This window comes from Symphalangus syndactylus, chromosome 15 (genome assembly GCF_028878055.3).
Source record: "Symphalangus syndactylus isolate Jambi chromosome 15, NHGRI_mSymSyn1-v2.1_pri, whole genome shotgun sequence".
Lineage (NCBI taxonomy): Eukaryota > Metazoa > Chordata > Mammalia > Primates > Hylobatidae > Symphalangus > Symphalangus syndactylus.
This window is the reverse complement of record NC_072437.2, coordinates 97,193,411-97,210,436: the sequence shown is the minus strand read 5'-3', so window position 1 is coordinate 97,210,436 and position 17,026 is coordinate 97,193,411. Positions and strand designations below refer to the sequence as shown.

The 17,026-nt window shown below is 40.9% G+C and overlaps 1 protein-coding gene and 1 pseudogene across 1 annotated transcript in view; both read right to left on the bottom strand.

Moving 5' to 3' along the window:
- FRY (FRY microtubule binding protein) overlaps positions 1 to 17,026 on the bottom strand; it is a 453,339-nt gene that overhangs the window by 336,305 nt on the left and 100,008 nt on the right. The window lies entirely within an intron of this gene.
- On the bottom strand, positions 9,428 to 17,023 carry LOC129464048 (elongation factor 1-delta-like; annotated as a pseudogene).

Here is a 17,026-nt window from a genome sequence, read left to right as displayed (position 1 = left end):
CCATGGGCTGAAAGGGAGCAGTCTCAGGTGGTCCTTTGGTTTACGAGGGGTACCTTGATTGGTTTCAGATGTGCAATGACAGGTCTGAAGAAGGGCTTGGGAGTAAGGCTGGAAAGAGCAGATATGCTCTATATGATCGAGGAAGAAGAAAATAAAATTCTGGGGACATTACGGTAAAAAGAAATTTGAAAGGAAAGATGGAAGAGAAGGAAAAAAGAGCCATCTTGATGGCCAGAGGTTGAATACTGGTAGAACATGCTTTAAGAAATCTTGAAGGGGAGGGTGGTTGAGAGGGCTTTTCAAGAATAGGGCCCTCTGCTGTTAAAGTTGTTTGTGCTGAATGAATATCTACTTTTGGAATTCTTTCTGTCTCTCCAGACATCCAGTAAAATCCACTACACATATAGAGGCTTTTATGGTTGGGTTGAGTTTTTATTTGCAGAAATCAAGGCAAGAAGGTGAACTTCATTTCTGAACCCACACACAGTACAGAATAGAGACAATATCAAGGAAAAAAATCATAAATGACCAAAAAAGGAAAAACCAACAAACAAAACATTCACAGGAGCAGAAACTTAAGCACAAGGACCCGTGTCCCTGAAAAATCTTTGGATTGAGCCTGAGACTATCCACAGGTATGGAATGGAAGCTTGACGAATCTACTTAAATTTTGAAAGCAAAGTGCTCCCAGATGACATTTGGGTTATATGAAGTCATATGATCTTTTCCTTCTACTACCCAACAAAACAAACAAAAAAACAAACAAAATGACCTTCTACATATTCAAACTCTTGTGCTTAGAATAAATTGGGCTTTGTATTTGTTTTTAAAATTTGCTCTATTAGAATCTTTTTTCCAAGGCAATGATTATTTCTAACATCTCTCTTTAGAGGTGTAGTACTTACAGTTAGACACCTTTTTAAGTTGAGGACCACATAAAATAATAGGGTGACATCTTTTTCAGGGACTAAATTGAGCCCTGAAAACCTACAAAAGGGGACCCACTTCCCACAAATGAGTATTTTACTCATGACAGATGCAGGCCCATAGCTGCTCCAGAAGCATATTTAGGCCAAGTCTACTGTTTCCATTCACTGCCCCTTTAATTAGAGGTTTCTTAACTGATTTTTAAATAAGAATTTGGTTATTATCTGTGTGGGAAAAATGATACACTTTTTTGTTCAACTACTAAGATACATAGTAGTAATGCTGCTTTTGGTTACAATTTTTTTTTAACATGAGAATGGAATAAACTTCAGAGAATATTTGGTAAAGGAGAACTTAAAGCTAAGAAGTTGCAATTCTTCACCCAGTTTCAAATTTGTTCTCTTAACTTTTAACAGATTGTTTTCCATATGCCTCAGTTTCCTCCTTGTGAAATGGGAGTAGTAACAAATCTCAGTCTGTGAGGATGGTGACCATTTAGTAGACCCTTACCTTTCAAAAGGAATATATCCTGAGACATATTCCTCAAAAAGGAATGTTTAGGATCCTGGTTTTCTCCTGGATCATATCTCTGAGGAGAATCCATTTCCTGTGTGTTTCCTTGAGCTAAAGCTATAATACCTTGAACTAAAATCTCCTCTTTTTCACTTAATGGCTATTTTCATCAAAGAAAGACTTTTACTCTCTTAAGGACAGACTGCAAAATACCAGTTGATGTCTTGATGCTGTGCACTAGGCTAAGGCTCACCTATGAGTAAGTGTCTCACCAAGTGTGACTGACATGTACTTTTTAACACTTCCAATCTCCACACCAGCTCTGCCCACCAGTATCTGGTGCACAGCAGAGGGCATGTGGGTATTTAATAAACACAGGTTGATGCATGGATTGCTGGCCTCTGGACCCACAGGAAGGTGTAAGTATCATTTTCTTCTCACTTTTCATGCATACAAAAATGACCCAGAGGTTCTTAAACTAGGTTTCTGTGATGATCTCATGAAGGATGAAGCTATAGAACATTATGGGAATTAGAAGACCCTCCGTGTCAACTGTCTTTGTAGGTCTACAGTTTTTCATCTGTAGAATGAGTGCACTGAATTTGATGTTCTCTATGATTTCTTTCAGATCCACAATTCATTGATTCTTTGATTCTCCACTGTGCTCACTGCCAAGTGAGTTATTTTCTTGTCTAAGTTATTCAACAGCATAACCACCATGCACTTTTTGAAGCTTGATCTATAAATAAAAAATAGTAAATCCCTAAGAATCAAAGGCATATCTTATATAAGATTAATAATTAGGAGGGAAAATAAGAAGGAAACTTTTGAGGAAATGCCGTAGGCTTTCCAAGATGCCCTATCATTGATTAAAACAACAACGACAACAGACTGAAATAGCTTATTGATGTCCAGCCTTGGCAAGATCCAAGCTTGAAGAACCTATGTAATTTTAAAAAACAAAAACATGTAATTCTATAATTCTATTTGTCTGATAATTAAAATATTTTAAAAGTGGAGTATACATCTCATCGAATTATATTCCTTAAAAGCTGACTAGAGAAATGTTGCCACTGGGATGAAATTCATGGCATTTCAAATTTTATAACTTTTATATAAAGTCCTAAACTATACCATAGTTCTATTATGCAGCATTTAAATAGATGTTATGTGCCACTCCATTCAGCAATGAGTAACATGCAGCAATGTGGCACACTGAGATTAGAATTGTAGAGTACAAGAGATTAGGGGTTCATAAACATTCTGGTTCGGGGTTGGGGCAAAATTCTAGCCAGCTGGTTAATGTGCATCTTGTGTACAACTTTTATATATTTATCTATTTTATAGCATTTGTGAATCCCAAACTTCCACATTTAAAAGAAACAAAATCATAAATTGCTGCCCTGCTATAGCTTCTGAAAGAATGTAGTGAATTTTTGAGCAAATTTTTATCTACTTCTACACACCGTATTTTCACACATAATGAAAGTAACTCACAACGCTGGACTTCTGTCTGAACATCAAAATGGCATATATTGGCATAATGTCTACCTCTGCTGCCCAACTACAACAGACCTAGACCTATCTTGATTTTAGAGCAATAAGAGGCAGACTGCCCTAGGGAGGCCTTTCAAGGAGAAGTGCAACAGAAGGAGTAGCCAGCAACTCTTAAAGCCTCAATCTCTCTCTCCCTGTCTCGTTCTCCTCTTCTACCCCAGCCAACATTCCCATAAAACCTCCAAAGGCAGCAGTTGGTTAGAGATAGAGTCTGTTGTTGTTTTGGGGGGAGAAAGAAACAGAAACCTTTGATTCTTACTATCTCATTTCATTCAATCTTCTGTTAATTCATCATTATTTTCAATGTTTGGGAACTTTCAAAGAACCTTTTATTTTACTTTATTTATTTATTTATTTTTTGAAATGAAGTTTTGCTCTGTCACCCAGGCTGGAGTGCAGTGGCACAGTCTCGGCTCACTGCAACCTCTGCCTCCTGGGTTCAAGCGATTCTTCTGCCTCTGCCTCTCAAGTAGCTGGGGATTACAGGTGCCTGCCTCCACGCCTGGCTGATTTTTGTATTTTTAGTAGAGACAAGGTTTTGCTATGTTTGCCAATCTGGTCTAGAACTCCTGACCTCAGGTGATCAGCCCACCTTGGCCTCCCAAAGTGCCGGGATTACATGTGTGAGCCACCGTGCCCATCCCAAAGAACCTTTTAAAGAAGGAACCCTTACTCATCAAATGAGCAGTGACTCACTCATACTTCCCTTCCTTTTAACCATCTAGGTGACATTTAAGGAACATCCTCATTTCCCACAGGCAAGCACCAAACCCAGTTTCTTATCTGCAGTTTATCAGTTATCTAGCCCTGTGTGTATCAATCAACTTTTCAGAATAAAAACTACTTCACACTTTGCCTGCTGGAAGATATGTCTGCGGATATAGGTGCCACATTATTTTATTTCTGCTGTTTTTTTTCTCCTCCTTCCTCCTCCTCCTTCCTCTTCTTCCTCCTCCTTCTTCCTTTCTTTTTCTTTCTCTCTTTCTTTTTTCTCCTTCCTTCCTTCTTTCCTTCCTTCCTTCCTTCTTCTCTCTCTCCCTTCCCCTTCCCCCTCCCCTCCCCCTCCCCCCTCCTCCTCCTCCTTCTCTCTCTCTCCCTTCCCCTTCCCCCTCCCCCTCCCCTCTTCTCCTCCTCCTCCTCCTCTTCCTTCTTCTTCTTCTTCTTCTCTCTCTCTCTCTCTGCTGAGCATGTTATTTCTGGCATGGAGTTTTCTTCCTCTCCTTCCGCCACTCCTATTTGTACAGATTGTGAGTTTTCATTCTCAGTAGCCTCTTGAAGGAAATCATTGTTGCCCATTTCCCTTCCTCCCACACACCTGTTTGTGCATGTGGGCATGCCTGGTGTGGAAATCAAGAAGTGATTTATTGCCAATAAAATGGCTTCTATCGTTACTGTAAATATTAACTTAAGCATAGTTAAACATACAATTTTCAGTCACCTACTTTTTGTTGAAGAACTGAACAGCTTGAGTATATTTGAAACAGCATATTTCTTTCTAATTTAGCAGAAAATAAGAAAAAAATACAAGGCCATAACTTTGCAATGTTTATAGTTTTCCAAAACTGCCTTGCCTTTTGTTTAAATAATTATGTAGTGATTCGTGGCATCCTTATTACAAATAATCACATTTCGAGAATATTTCTTTTGAGAATTTTCCAGATTGCTATTTGTTTCATATGGATGTGATTCAGTAACAAAAGAAAATATGTAGCTATAGTTTACCCTAATTCTGAGTAATGAAGTTTCTGTGCAGCACTCAGTATCACCCATGATATTCATTAACTCTTCTTCATTATAAATTTCCATATTTTATAATATCACTTGCATTGTTGAGAGCTTTTATTTTTAAAAACCTTAAAATGTTTCTCATTCATGCAACTTACTCTAATCAGCTGCCTCTAACAGGCACTGTTACCATTTTAAAAAATTCATTGTTGCATGTTCTCACTCACATGTGGGAGCCCCCCCAAAATTTGAGCTAATGAAAGTAGAAAGTAGGATTGGGGGTATTAGAGGCTGGGAAGGGCAAGTGGGAGGGAAGGATGGGGACAGGTTGGTTAACAGATACAAAATTACAGCTAGATAGGAGAAATGAGTTCTGGTGTTCTGCAGCACTGTAGGGTGAATGTGGTTAATTATAACTTACTGTATATTCTCATAAAGCCAAAGCCAGGCACGGTGGCTCACGCCTGTAATCCCAGCACTTTGGGAGGCCGAGGGGGGTGGATCGCCTGAGGTCAGGAGTTCGAGACCAGCCTGACCAACATGGTGAAACCCCGTCTCTACTAAAAATACAAAAATTACCTGGCTGTGGTGGCACGCACCTGTAATCCCAGCTACTTGAGAGGCAGAGGCAGGAGAATCACTTGAACCCAGGAAGTGGAGGTTGCAGTGAGCTGAGATCGCATCATTGCACTCCAGCCTGAGTGACAAGAATGAAACTCCATCTCAAAAAAAAAAACAACAAAAAAAGCTAGATGAGAGAATTCTAAATGTTTGCAACACAGAGAAATGATAAATGTTTGAGGTGATGGATATGCTAGTTATTCTGATTTGATCAGTACTTATTGTATATATGTATGGAAATATTACTCTGTATCCCATAAATATGTACAATTATTATATGTCAACTAAAAATAAAAGGAAAAAAAAGACGGTTGAGAGGCACAGAGTGTGTCCTAATGTTTTACCCTATGGTGTGAGCAGGATTTAGAACAAAGACCGTAATATGGGTGTGTTTGGACCTCTGCACTCTGCAGTTCTGGTTTTTACAGTTATGAGTGGGGACACGGAGGCACTTTGCATATGATGAAACTCAAATTACAGGTTCCTCTTTTGCCAGAGAATACACTAAACTTTGAGGGTAGTAGTGGCTGGGTTGGTACGTGGAAGGGGACTGGATTGCATGGGGCAGCAACAGAGGCCTGCCAGGCATAGCTACCTCCTGCTTCTTACACATGAAACTTAGAATAGTTTACAAATAAATTTGATCTTTGAAGATCTTTTCCACTTTCTTTAAGTCGGTAGTTCTTGACCAGGGGATGGGACAAACATCAGATGAACCTGGGAAAATGTTCACACTGCAGTTAGATGCCTGGCCCAGTGCAGACTTGGTAAATCACATCTCTTGGCCAGTGCCTGTGGATTTTGGAAAACCTCCTCCAGAAATTCAGATTTGCACTATTATTTGAAAACAAAAGCCCTAAATTGGTAAGTTAATATTCCTTTTGTTATGCAGGGGCTCCAATATGCTCTCAAAAAACCAGAAACTGTTCCCAAGTTGGGACTTGAGGAGGGATATTTGACTTATGACCCTTTCCCACTTAGCTGTTTTTTTTTTTTAATTATTATTATACTTTAGGTTTTAGGGTACATGTGCACAATGTGCAGGTTTGTTACATATGTATCCATGTGCCATGTTGTTTTGCTGCACCCATTAACTCGTCATTTAGCATTAGGTATATCTCCTAATGCTGTCCCTGCCCCCTCCCCCCACCCCACAACAGTCCCCGGAGTGTGATGTTCCCCTTCCTGTGTCCATGAGTTCTCACTGTTCAATTCCCACCTATGAGTGAGAACATGCGGTGTTTGGTTTTTTTGTCCTTGCGATAGTTTACTGAGAATGATGTTTTCCAGTTTCATCCATGTCCCTACAAAGGACATGAACTCATCTTTTTTATGGCTGCATAGTATTCCATGGTGTATATGTGCCACATTTTCTTAATCCAGTCTATTGTTGTTGGACATTTGGGTTGGTTCCAAGTGTTTGCTATTGTGAATAGTGCTGCAATAAACATACGTGTGCATGTGTCTTTATAGCAGCATGATTTATAGTCCTTTGGTTATATACCCAGTAATGGGATGGCTGGGTCAAATGGTATTTCTAGTTCTAGATCCCTGAGGGATCGCCACACTGACTTCCACAATGGTTTAACTAGTTTACAGTCCCACCAACAGTGTAAAAGTGTTCATATTTCTCCACATCCTCTCCAGCACCTGTTGTTTCCTGACTTTTTAATGATGGCCATTCTAACTGGTGTGAGATGGCCATCAGAAATGCAAATCAAAATCACTTAGCTGTTTTTTAGAGGGTGGAGAACAGACATAAATTACAAAAAGCACACAAACCCCCAACTAAGAAACCCTGATGTGGAGGACACCTAAGGCCCCTGGGACTTTCCTGGAGGAAAATACATCATTGCCAATTAAGGATTCTCTACCAGATGACGTAGTGTCAGTACTGCCATTAGCTGGTGCAACAAGGAAGCTTAAATAGTGATGTCAATGAAGCAGGAAAACCCAAATTAAAGCATTCTGCTCTCCTAGTAAAAAACTAGATAGGAAAGCAGATTACTGTATCAGTGTCTTAACATTTGTTGAGTCCTTGTAAACGTGTTTTGCACCCAATACACGTGCAACAACATAGTTTAGATTTTTGTTGAATAGATGTAGTCTTTCTTAGGTATACCTTTCATTTATCCTTTGGCATCTATTTTGATACTTAAAATCTAAAAAGAGTGTATCTTGAAATTGTATCTTTCTTGCTTGTAAAAATCAGTTACTCTAAAACTTTATTCAGCATTAATTATTCATTAAGACGACTTTAGTCTGTCAAGTGTCAAGGTGGGAGAGAAGTTATTTGACAGCTGAGCGAACACACCAATAAATCTAATCTAGTGACAAAAATACACATCTTCTTTGTTGTTCCTCCATCTATGTGCTTTGAACTCCCAGGATGTTCAAGGGTACATTGACAATCAGTTGTTTAACTCAAAAGAATTAACACCACTTAGGATGGAAATTCTAAACATTAAAATAATGACTGAAAAATACTTTGACCATCTTTTTTTTTTTTTTTTTTTTTTTTTTGAGATGGAGTCTTGCTCTATCGCCCAGGCTGGAGTGCAGTGGGGCCATCTCGGCTCACTGAAACCTCTATCTCCTGAGTTCAAGCGATTCTCCTGCCTCAGCCTCCCAGGCAGCTGGGATTACAGGTCTGCATCACCATGCCCAGTTTGTTTTTGTTTTGTTTTTGTTTTTTGTGACAGAGTTTCACTCTTGTTGCCCAGGCTAGAGTGCAATGGCATGATCTCAGCTCACTGCAACCTCCACCTCCCGGGTTCAAGGGATTCTCCTGCCTGTCTCCCGAGGAGCTGGTATTACAGGCATGTGCCACCACGCACGGCTAATTTTGTATTTTTAGTAGAGACGGGGTTTCTTCATGTTGGTCAGGCTGGTCTCAAACTCCCGACCTCAGGTGATCTGCCCTCCTCGGCCTCCCAAAAAGCTGGGGTTACAGGCGTGAGCCACTGCACCCAGCTCTGACCATCTTGTAATGAGAGTTTTTATGTTCATGCCACCAAAAACTATCCATTTCATCCCATTTTTTAAACCTCTATTCCCAAATCCATATTCTTCCAGATTATAAAAAAAAGATTGGGGTATAACAATTAAATACTGAAGCAAAGATTCCTTAGGTAGCTACTTTCCCCCAAATTATCTGAAACAAAGAACGTTGGGTATGGCCATTTCTTTCATAACTGAATAACTGGATGCCCATTATCCTCTCAAACACTTTTTTAAAAGCATTACTTAGATGGTATCTCACTGTGGTTTTGATTTGCATTTCTCTGATGGCCAGTGATGAGGAGCATTTCTTCATGTGTTTTGCCATCATTAAAAAATCAGGAAACAACAGGTGCTGGAGAGGATGTGGAGAAATAGGAACACTTTTACACTGTTGGTGGGACTGTAAACTAGTTCAACCATTGTGGAAGTCAGTGTGGCGATTCCTCAGGGATCTCGAACTAGAAATACCATTTGACCCAGCCATCCCATTACTGGGTATATACCCAAAGGACTATAAATCATGCTGCTATAAAGACACATGCACACGTATGTTTATTGCGGCACTATTCACAATAGCAAAGACTTGGAACCAACCCAAATGTCCAACAACGATAGACTGGATTAAGAAAATGTGGCACATATACACCATGGAATACTATGCAGCCATAAAAAATGATGAGTTCGTGTCCTTTGTAGGGACATGGATGAAACTGGAAAACATCATTCTCAGTAAACTATCGCAAGGACAAAAAACCAAACACCGCATGTTCTCACTCATAGGTGGGAATTGAACAATGAGAACTCATGGACACAGGAAGGGGAACATCACGCTCCGGGGACTGTTGTGGGGTGGGGGGAGGGGGGAGGGACAGCATTAGGAGATACACCCAATGCTAAATGACGAGTTAATGGGTGCAGGAAATCAACATGGCACATGGATACATATGTAACAAACCTGCACATTGTGCACATGTACCCTAAAACCCTAAAGTATAATAAAAAAAAAAAAAAGCATTACTTAGACAACTACAAGTGCTTAAAAAGTATTACTGAAGTCTATTGAGGAAATATTAAATTATACAGTATAAAAGTATTTTCATAGTCCAGATATGAATATATAATTAGAGCATTATTTAGGAATGTGAGAGAAAAGTATGTGGAAGCTCTCAAATCTGTAACTACATACACATTAGCTATTGAGCAACAATTGAAAAGGAACTGCTTTTAGGTCACATCTCTTCAAGTCACTTCTCCATATACTTACAAGGCAAGTCTTGAATTCAGAACCCTGTTTTTTGATTTTTTTTTCATGACAAGGAGAAAAACCTAAAGTTGAGCTATAAATCTAACATTTTCTGCTCATACTGGGCTCACTATCAGTCCCTACATAAAGGTAAAAAGTTTCTCCTTGCTAATAAATCATGCACATAAATAATACAGTATTAGCATTTTTGTTTTCCTTAAAAGTAACCAGGTTACCACTAACAGCCTCATTAAGTTTGTTTTCGTCCCTTTTTTTTTTTTGGCCGGTCTCAGTTTTTAATTGTGGCAGGGCCTCACGCACGCGTGCACACACACACACTCAGGCCAGATCTTGTTGAAAGCTGCGATGTCGACACTCTGCACACGCTCTTCAAACTTGGTGATCTCCTCCTCCAGCAAGTCTGTCCCCACCTTGTCCTCCACCACACGCTGAATCTGCAGCTTCCAGATACCGTAGCCCACGGGCACCAGCTTGGAGGCCCCCCGCACCAGCCCGTCCAGCTGCACGAAGTGCACACAGGCCTCCAGGTGGGCCATGTCCGTCTCATCGTCCCAAGGCTTGAAGTCCAGCACGATGGAGGGCTTGGCCACCAGCGCGGGCTTCTTGGCCTTCTCTGCGTACTGCCGCAGCCGCGCCTCATTGGTACTGCCGCAGCTATGCTGCCTCATTGTCGCTGCCAAACAGGTCAATGTCATCGTCCTCGTCATCCTCTGCTGGTGTGGCTGGCTTCTTGGCCGGGGACTCCACTTGGCGCATGGGAGACATGTGCTGGGTCTGCGGGGCTGTGGCCCGGTGGCCGGGCAAGCTCTTCTCCAGCACGTTCAGCCGGGTCTCTCTGGTTGTCCACTTCCAGACTGGCGATCCAGACGACCAGCTCGCTGTGGTCTCCGCTGGGGCAGCTAGACGCCCCCGGGCCTGAGCTTCCGGCCAGGGATTTCGGGATGTTCTCTCTGGCTCCGGCAATATCACGGAGGATCACGCTGGCGCCATTCTCCTGGCGGGAGGTGCCGGCCACAGGCCCGTTCATCTGTTCGTAGAATCTCCTTTCTGCATCTCCATATTTGAACTTGTCGAACCAGATCTTCTCATGTAGTAGAAAGTTTGTAGCCATTTTTCTGACGCCAGCCAAGGACGCGGCAACCAGGGAGGAGGAAAAGGGGGACACGGGACGCCTAAGGAAAGGGTGTTTTCGTCCTTTTTTAGAAAACAAAACAAAACAAAACCAAAAACTCCGTCTTCAATAAACTTGTCCAATAAATAAATAAATTTTATTTATTGTATTTATTTATTGTAAATAAAAAGTAAACAGGCTATCTCAGTTTTTGTTAATCAGTATTTTTAAATAGGAAAGGCCATATATATCAAATTTTAAATAAAAATGTGTTGACACTTAAAGGTTTTAAAATTTAATCTCATTATTTAAGTAAATTACTTTCAAGTGGTGAGCTCATTTACAATATTATATATAAGCTTTTTTTTTAAATCAGAAGTTCATTCCAAGATTTTGTTAAAGAAAAGTTGAAGGGCTAAATTTCCAAAAGCAAGATTTTAAACAAACAAAATTAGGTAGAGACATTCAACACAGTAAAGCTACCGGTAAGTTTATTAAACACAGACATTGATGTTTCTAATATTGTACAATTTTCAGAGGCCTCACATGACAAAGCCCTTAAGTTTAATGATTCACTTTGAGAAAATACACCTATATTGACTACAGAGAAGGGTTTCTATGTCATCCTTTTTAATGAGAAAGTTAAAATTAATGGGTGTTGAGCAGTGTCTCATTATATAGAATTTACATTAGCAGAGGGTCTGATTAGCAACTTTAGATAATTTTCCAACCAAGAAGAGTTGCAAAAGGGTTCCAATTGCATCTAGCACCCACACATTCAAAGAAAAAGTACTAATTATGAAAAACAAAACCTTTAATGCCACCAAGGAATAAGAATAGTAGAGTCAACCTCATTTGTGTATCATTTTGTAGTTATGCATTATCTCATTTGGGTTTAAGACAGCTGGTGAAACTGGTGTTTGCATTCCCATTTCACAGATGAAGAAACAGGTTCTGAGAGAGCCAGTGGCTTGTCCCAGATTACATGTTTAGTAAGATGGGGGATCAGAACTTGAAACCAATTGTGAAGCAGATATGACTTTGTGAAATCCCTGGGCTGAAGTCCTCTCATGAGAGGAAGTGTTCAAACTCTTGTCTCTGAGGCTCCCTTGACTCTGGCCCTGAGCAAGGCCTGCCTGAGAAGCAGCTATTTAAGGAAGCTGCGTGACCAGATGGGCAGGGGTGTGGCCAGCTGAGTGGCTGTGACACACTTCTTGCACGTCGTCTGTCTTCCACCTTGCCTGATGACTTCACCAGCTCTTGAGCACCCAACCCTGTGGTAAGTGTTGTGGGGAATACCACGGTGTAGGAAGACACGGTTCCTGTCCTCACAAACTGTAACCACTGAGCCCATTTGCAACCTAAGGCCACTGAATACAATCTCAGGAGGCACTCTCTTCATAGCACATGTTTATGGATGCCCTGACCATAAGTTCTGCATGTCTCCTGAAGGCCCCACTGAAACGTCATCAAACGCACCTGTCTGCAGGCTTCCAGAATGACAGAATTCTAACAGAGAACATAACACTAAAGGAGACACGCCTAATCACAGAGTGCCTTCATTGTGCTGTGATGAGGAGGCTCTGAGGAGGGAACCCAGACCAGACCCCCACCTCTACAGCTCCTTGACAGAGGCTGTTCACCCGAAGGAAGGTCAGAAAGCATCTAGCCACCATTGTTCCTATGACTACCTTGTGTTTCCAATAAAAACCTACATGCAGAAAGAAAACAAATATAGCAGTCTAACTTTAGAAATGCTCAAAATCCAGTTAATTATAAGAATAAAATAATTAAAAACGAGAAGCAACGTTAGCCTGCACGCTGGTGTTCCTGCTATGTGAGTCCTGGCTGGGGCTCTCTTCTCCTCTTGGTTGTGAACAGTCCTCATCACACTTGTCCTCTGACTAAGCAACAAGGAAGTACCTGGAGCCGCCTGTTTCCTCCAAGCAGATGGTTCCTTGCTTTCCATAACAGATAATTGTAAAATCAGCATGATATTCTAAGAACTAGCTGATTAAACACCCCAACTTGTTGGCTTAAGAGTGCTGAATGAACAATCCATCACACCTGGTGTCTGAGCCCCCCTTTTTTCCAGGTGCAGGGTGAGACGCTCATTTTAATCTGACATGCCTGTGGGCATGATGTGTGTCGGGACCACTTCTCTCTCTCCCTTTTGCTTCCTTAAACCAAGCTAGGCCCACTGCTATGAACTCAGCTGCTGGAGTTCTTTCAGAAGGAACGAGAAAACAGGCTGCCTGTTTACTACAGAGGCCTAGACTCTTAAGGCCTGGTCTCTTAAGACCCAAGACCATAGAACCTCAGCCGAATAACTCACACTAACATTCTATTGTTGAGGCTTTTTTAACGGAAAACAAAATGTTAGTTTAATGTTTTTATATAAATATGACTTTAAAATATATTGGTTTCTTCTTTTAAGATTCATTGCTGTGACCATGAGGGTCATTCATTCCTTTATTCTGGAGACATTTATTGAGGTGTGCAATACACAAGGTACTCTGCTAGGAAAATTCTTTCCCATCAGCCTAAACCAGAAACTGTCTGGTTTTCTGCTCTCTTTCCAAGGCCTAGAATGGTTCCTGGCATATAGCAGAATCCTAATAATGAATGAATGACACACTAAGATAAGCCATACCTGCATTTTCCCCCAACTAGGAGTTCAGATTGTTATAAAAATCAGTATAAAGACCTTTCCCTTTGGCAATCTCTACCTACCAACTAATTCTTTCTTGGAGCCAGAATCAGATAGGCTTCATGGAGTTGACACAGCTTCATAGCAAATCAGTTAATTAACCACTAGATGTTGATAGGATACCTATTTTGTGCAACTTCCCCCCTCCTAGACAAATGAGCCATGCAAGGAAGCAACTGAGATAGTCTCTGTTTTTCAGAGAGTTTCCATACAAACATAAAGTTACTATAATGCATCCCTGAGGACAAGGAGGTGGCATCAAGGAAAACTAAAGGAGGTCAGAGGAAGAAGATAGAAGCCTAGGATTTGGCCTTTAACCAGTGGAAGAATGGAAGAAAAGGCATAACAGAAATGCAGGTTGTGTGTGTGTAATGTGTGTCTGTATGTTGGGTGGTGAGGGAGAATGCCACAGACAGAGTCTGGGAGAAGCCAGAGCACACAAGGTACACCAGGAGTTAATTCCATTTAGTGTGATTTGAGTCAACTGAATAAATATCTATTGAATGCACACTGTGTGCCTGGCATTGTGATAGGTACTAGGTATACAATGGTTAACAAGACTGATATCGTTCCTGGGTCACTGGCAAGTGGGAGATACGGAGAAGTAAACAGACAATGACAATATAGTGTGATAAGTGCTATGATAGGGAAAAGTCCAGGTGTTATGAGAAGGATGTAGAAAGGACCCCATCCAAACACTGGCATCAAGAAAACTTCCTGGAAGAGGGGATGTCAAGCTGACCCCCAAAGCCAAGGTAGAAACTGGTTGGGTGAAACTGTTCAGGTAGAGTATACAGTACTTACACTAGAATTGCAAATGTGAAGGACCATGAGGATCTGAAAGTGGCTGAGTTTGTTGAAACACAAGGGGAAGGAGGGCTGGAAAAGAGGCTGGGGATGGAAGCAGTGGCCAGAATTTGCATCTGTTGTACTTCACATTAAAGAGTTTGGACTTCATCCTAAGAGCAGTGGTAACCTTGAGGAATTTTATGCGAGAATGAAACAAGTGGATATGCATTTTAGGTAACTATCTGCCGTGTGAGATGGCCCTAAAGGAGCAATGGGTAGAAAAAAAAAAAAAGAGTAATATGCAGTTAGATCCTTGAAGTTTTATCCTTAACACAATGTAAGAACCAAATGATTATTTTGTGAATGAAGTGACCGATGAATCAATCAATAATTCGGTGCAGGATTGAAAATACAAGACTTCAGGCAGAGGATAAAGTTGTCTGTATGTATATAAGGGTCAGAGTGAAAGCTGATTGGAATACTGATATGTCTTCAAGTCTTGAATCTCATCAGACAAATTATAACAATTGACAATGGAGTAAAGTGGAACTGAGTAGAAACAGCTTCAGTGTTGGAGTCAAAAGACCAAGGTCTGAGTCTTAGTACTGATGTTTATTAATTTTGAGATGTGCCTTAATTTCTCTGACCATTGGGTTCCACATCTATTATGCCTATTCTTTACGTGCCACTGCATAGCTAGAACGGGAATGGTTATCACAATCTGTGTGCATTTCTGTTTTCAGGTGGTACGTAGGCACTGTGGGAAAACTGATGGCCCAGTGGAGTTTCTAAATCATCCACTGTAAAAATCAGTCAGTTAGTGAAACCTGCCTGCCTGAGGGTGGGGTCGTGGTTTAGGTAGTGGGGATTTAGAAATCAAGTAGCCATTGGGCAGGTGGCTCTCTAACTTGTCCACTGGAGACCCTGGTGGAGAGGTTGGGAGAGGGGTGGGAAGCGCCCCTCTCCTGCTGCTGCCCCTAAGGAGAGTACTGGGCACAGAAAGAGCAGAAACAGGTGGTGTAGTTGAGGGGTCACAGGGGTCAGTGAGGTAGCTTGGAGAACATACACAGGCAGTTAAGGACATAGTCTAGACTAGAACTCAGCTCTCTGAAGTTCAGTGCTCTTTTCACAACTCCATCTTGTCAAATTAATTATGTTAACTCAAGATCTTAGAAAGGACAACTTATGTAAGATTCAAGCCAAGAGGCCTTCTCATAAGTTTGTGGCTGTAGCTACCAGCCAGGGCAAGATGACCTTATAGAACAAGAGTGCAAAGCAGGAATGCCGGCTGCAGGAGTGAGGCATTCCCCTGGATCCAGTTGTTTGGAAAGAAGAAGGCTTCACGAAGTATGGGGGTGGGGCTATGTTGGTGGTGGCAGAGAAGTGCAGGATGAATTATAACGTACCTGAACCCAGACATAATTAACCAAAGAATAACGTAAGAGAAAAAAAAGCAAAAGGTGAAGAACTGCTCTGCAAGGAGGTTCTGGAAGAAGGGCTAGTGAACCAATTCATCAGAAAGCACATCATACCATGTAGTTTTAGGAAACACAGCAGGCCTAAGCTCCTTGGTACCCTCAGGAGATCCAAGCAAACAGGCAGAAAGTGACTGTGCTCTGTGAAATACTTCAGGCACCCAAATGCTCCTCTTTCTAGCACTTTTCATACCATCCCCCTCTCCTTCCCCCTAACACACTCACACGCTTACACCTTCTGGCCCACTCCAGGCTGAGTTTTGCTTCTTTTCTGCAGAAGAGTGTGACACTAGGGCAATATCACTGAACTGAAGAAATTTATTAAAATAGCTTCTTTAAGAAATGTAATTTTTAGCTTGTGGCCTTGAGTCCCATATCTCTAAATCATCTTTATCTTCTCGCTTTCCTAAAGCAGTATAAAGAGTCAGCTGTTCCGGTAGTCCATATAATTTTTATGAAGTAAAACTCAACTAAATTATTTTTTGGCTTCCTACATTCATAGAGTTAGCCCTAAGTGTTGGGTTAACTCTATGAATACAGGAAACGAAAAAATAATTTAGTCTCATCTGTCCCCCATAAAGAAGGCTCCAATAAATCGATCAGCCATAACAAAAAGGGCACTTTCAGTTTTTCCTGGAAATTCCAAAGCAAATAGTATTGAAACCAAATTGGCTATATAATTCATATAATTCATACTCTCCAGTGATCACTTAGAGAGCTCAATTAAGGTTCGCAGTCACAGGTATCTCTGACAACCTACGTATCTATAATATCCACACATACACATCTGGGGCAGACATCAGAGTCCCTTTATCAAGACTGAAATCCATGTCTCCTGTGCTCTAATACATTTCACCATCCACGCTGTTGAGTTGAGCTTTTTACTACAAATGGTTTTAGGCTCTGATGCAAGACAGGAATTTGAAGCATGCATTGAAGTATTTAATGGTGTTAATTTTTGGTGCACACAAACATCAACTTCACTCAACAATACAATAATATTGCAAAAAAAAAAATGCCAGAGAATGAAATACAGCAATGGAATTCTTCAGGATTGCAAGCAAAGTAGCTCCACATTCCTGCTGATGCCAACAAATAATAAAATAGCTGCCTATTTACAGGTCCTTAAAGATGTTACAATCCATAAAAAAAAAATAAAAGGAAGAAGATAGTGTGCTTTCAGATCAAACAATTATTCTAACTTTTATATTCAGACATGTTTATTTACTTAAAGTCTTCGAACGTAACCCAAGTTAATTTTAAATGAACATCTGATTGTAACAAGGGAAATATAATCTGTGTGTGTGTGCGTGTGTGTGTGTGTGTGTGTG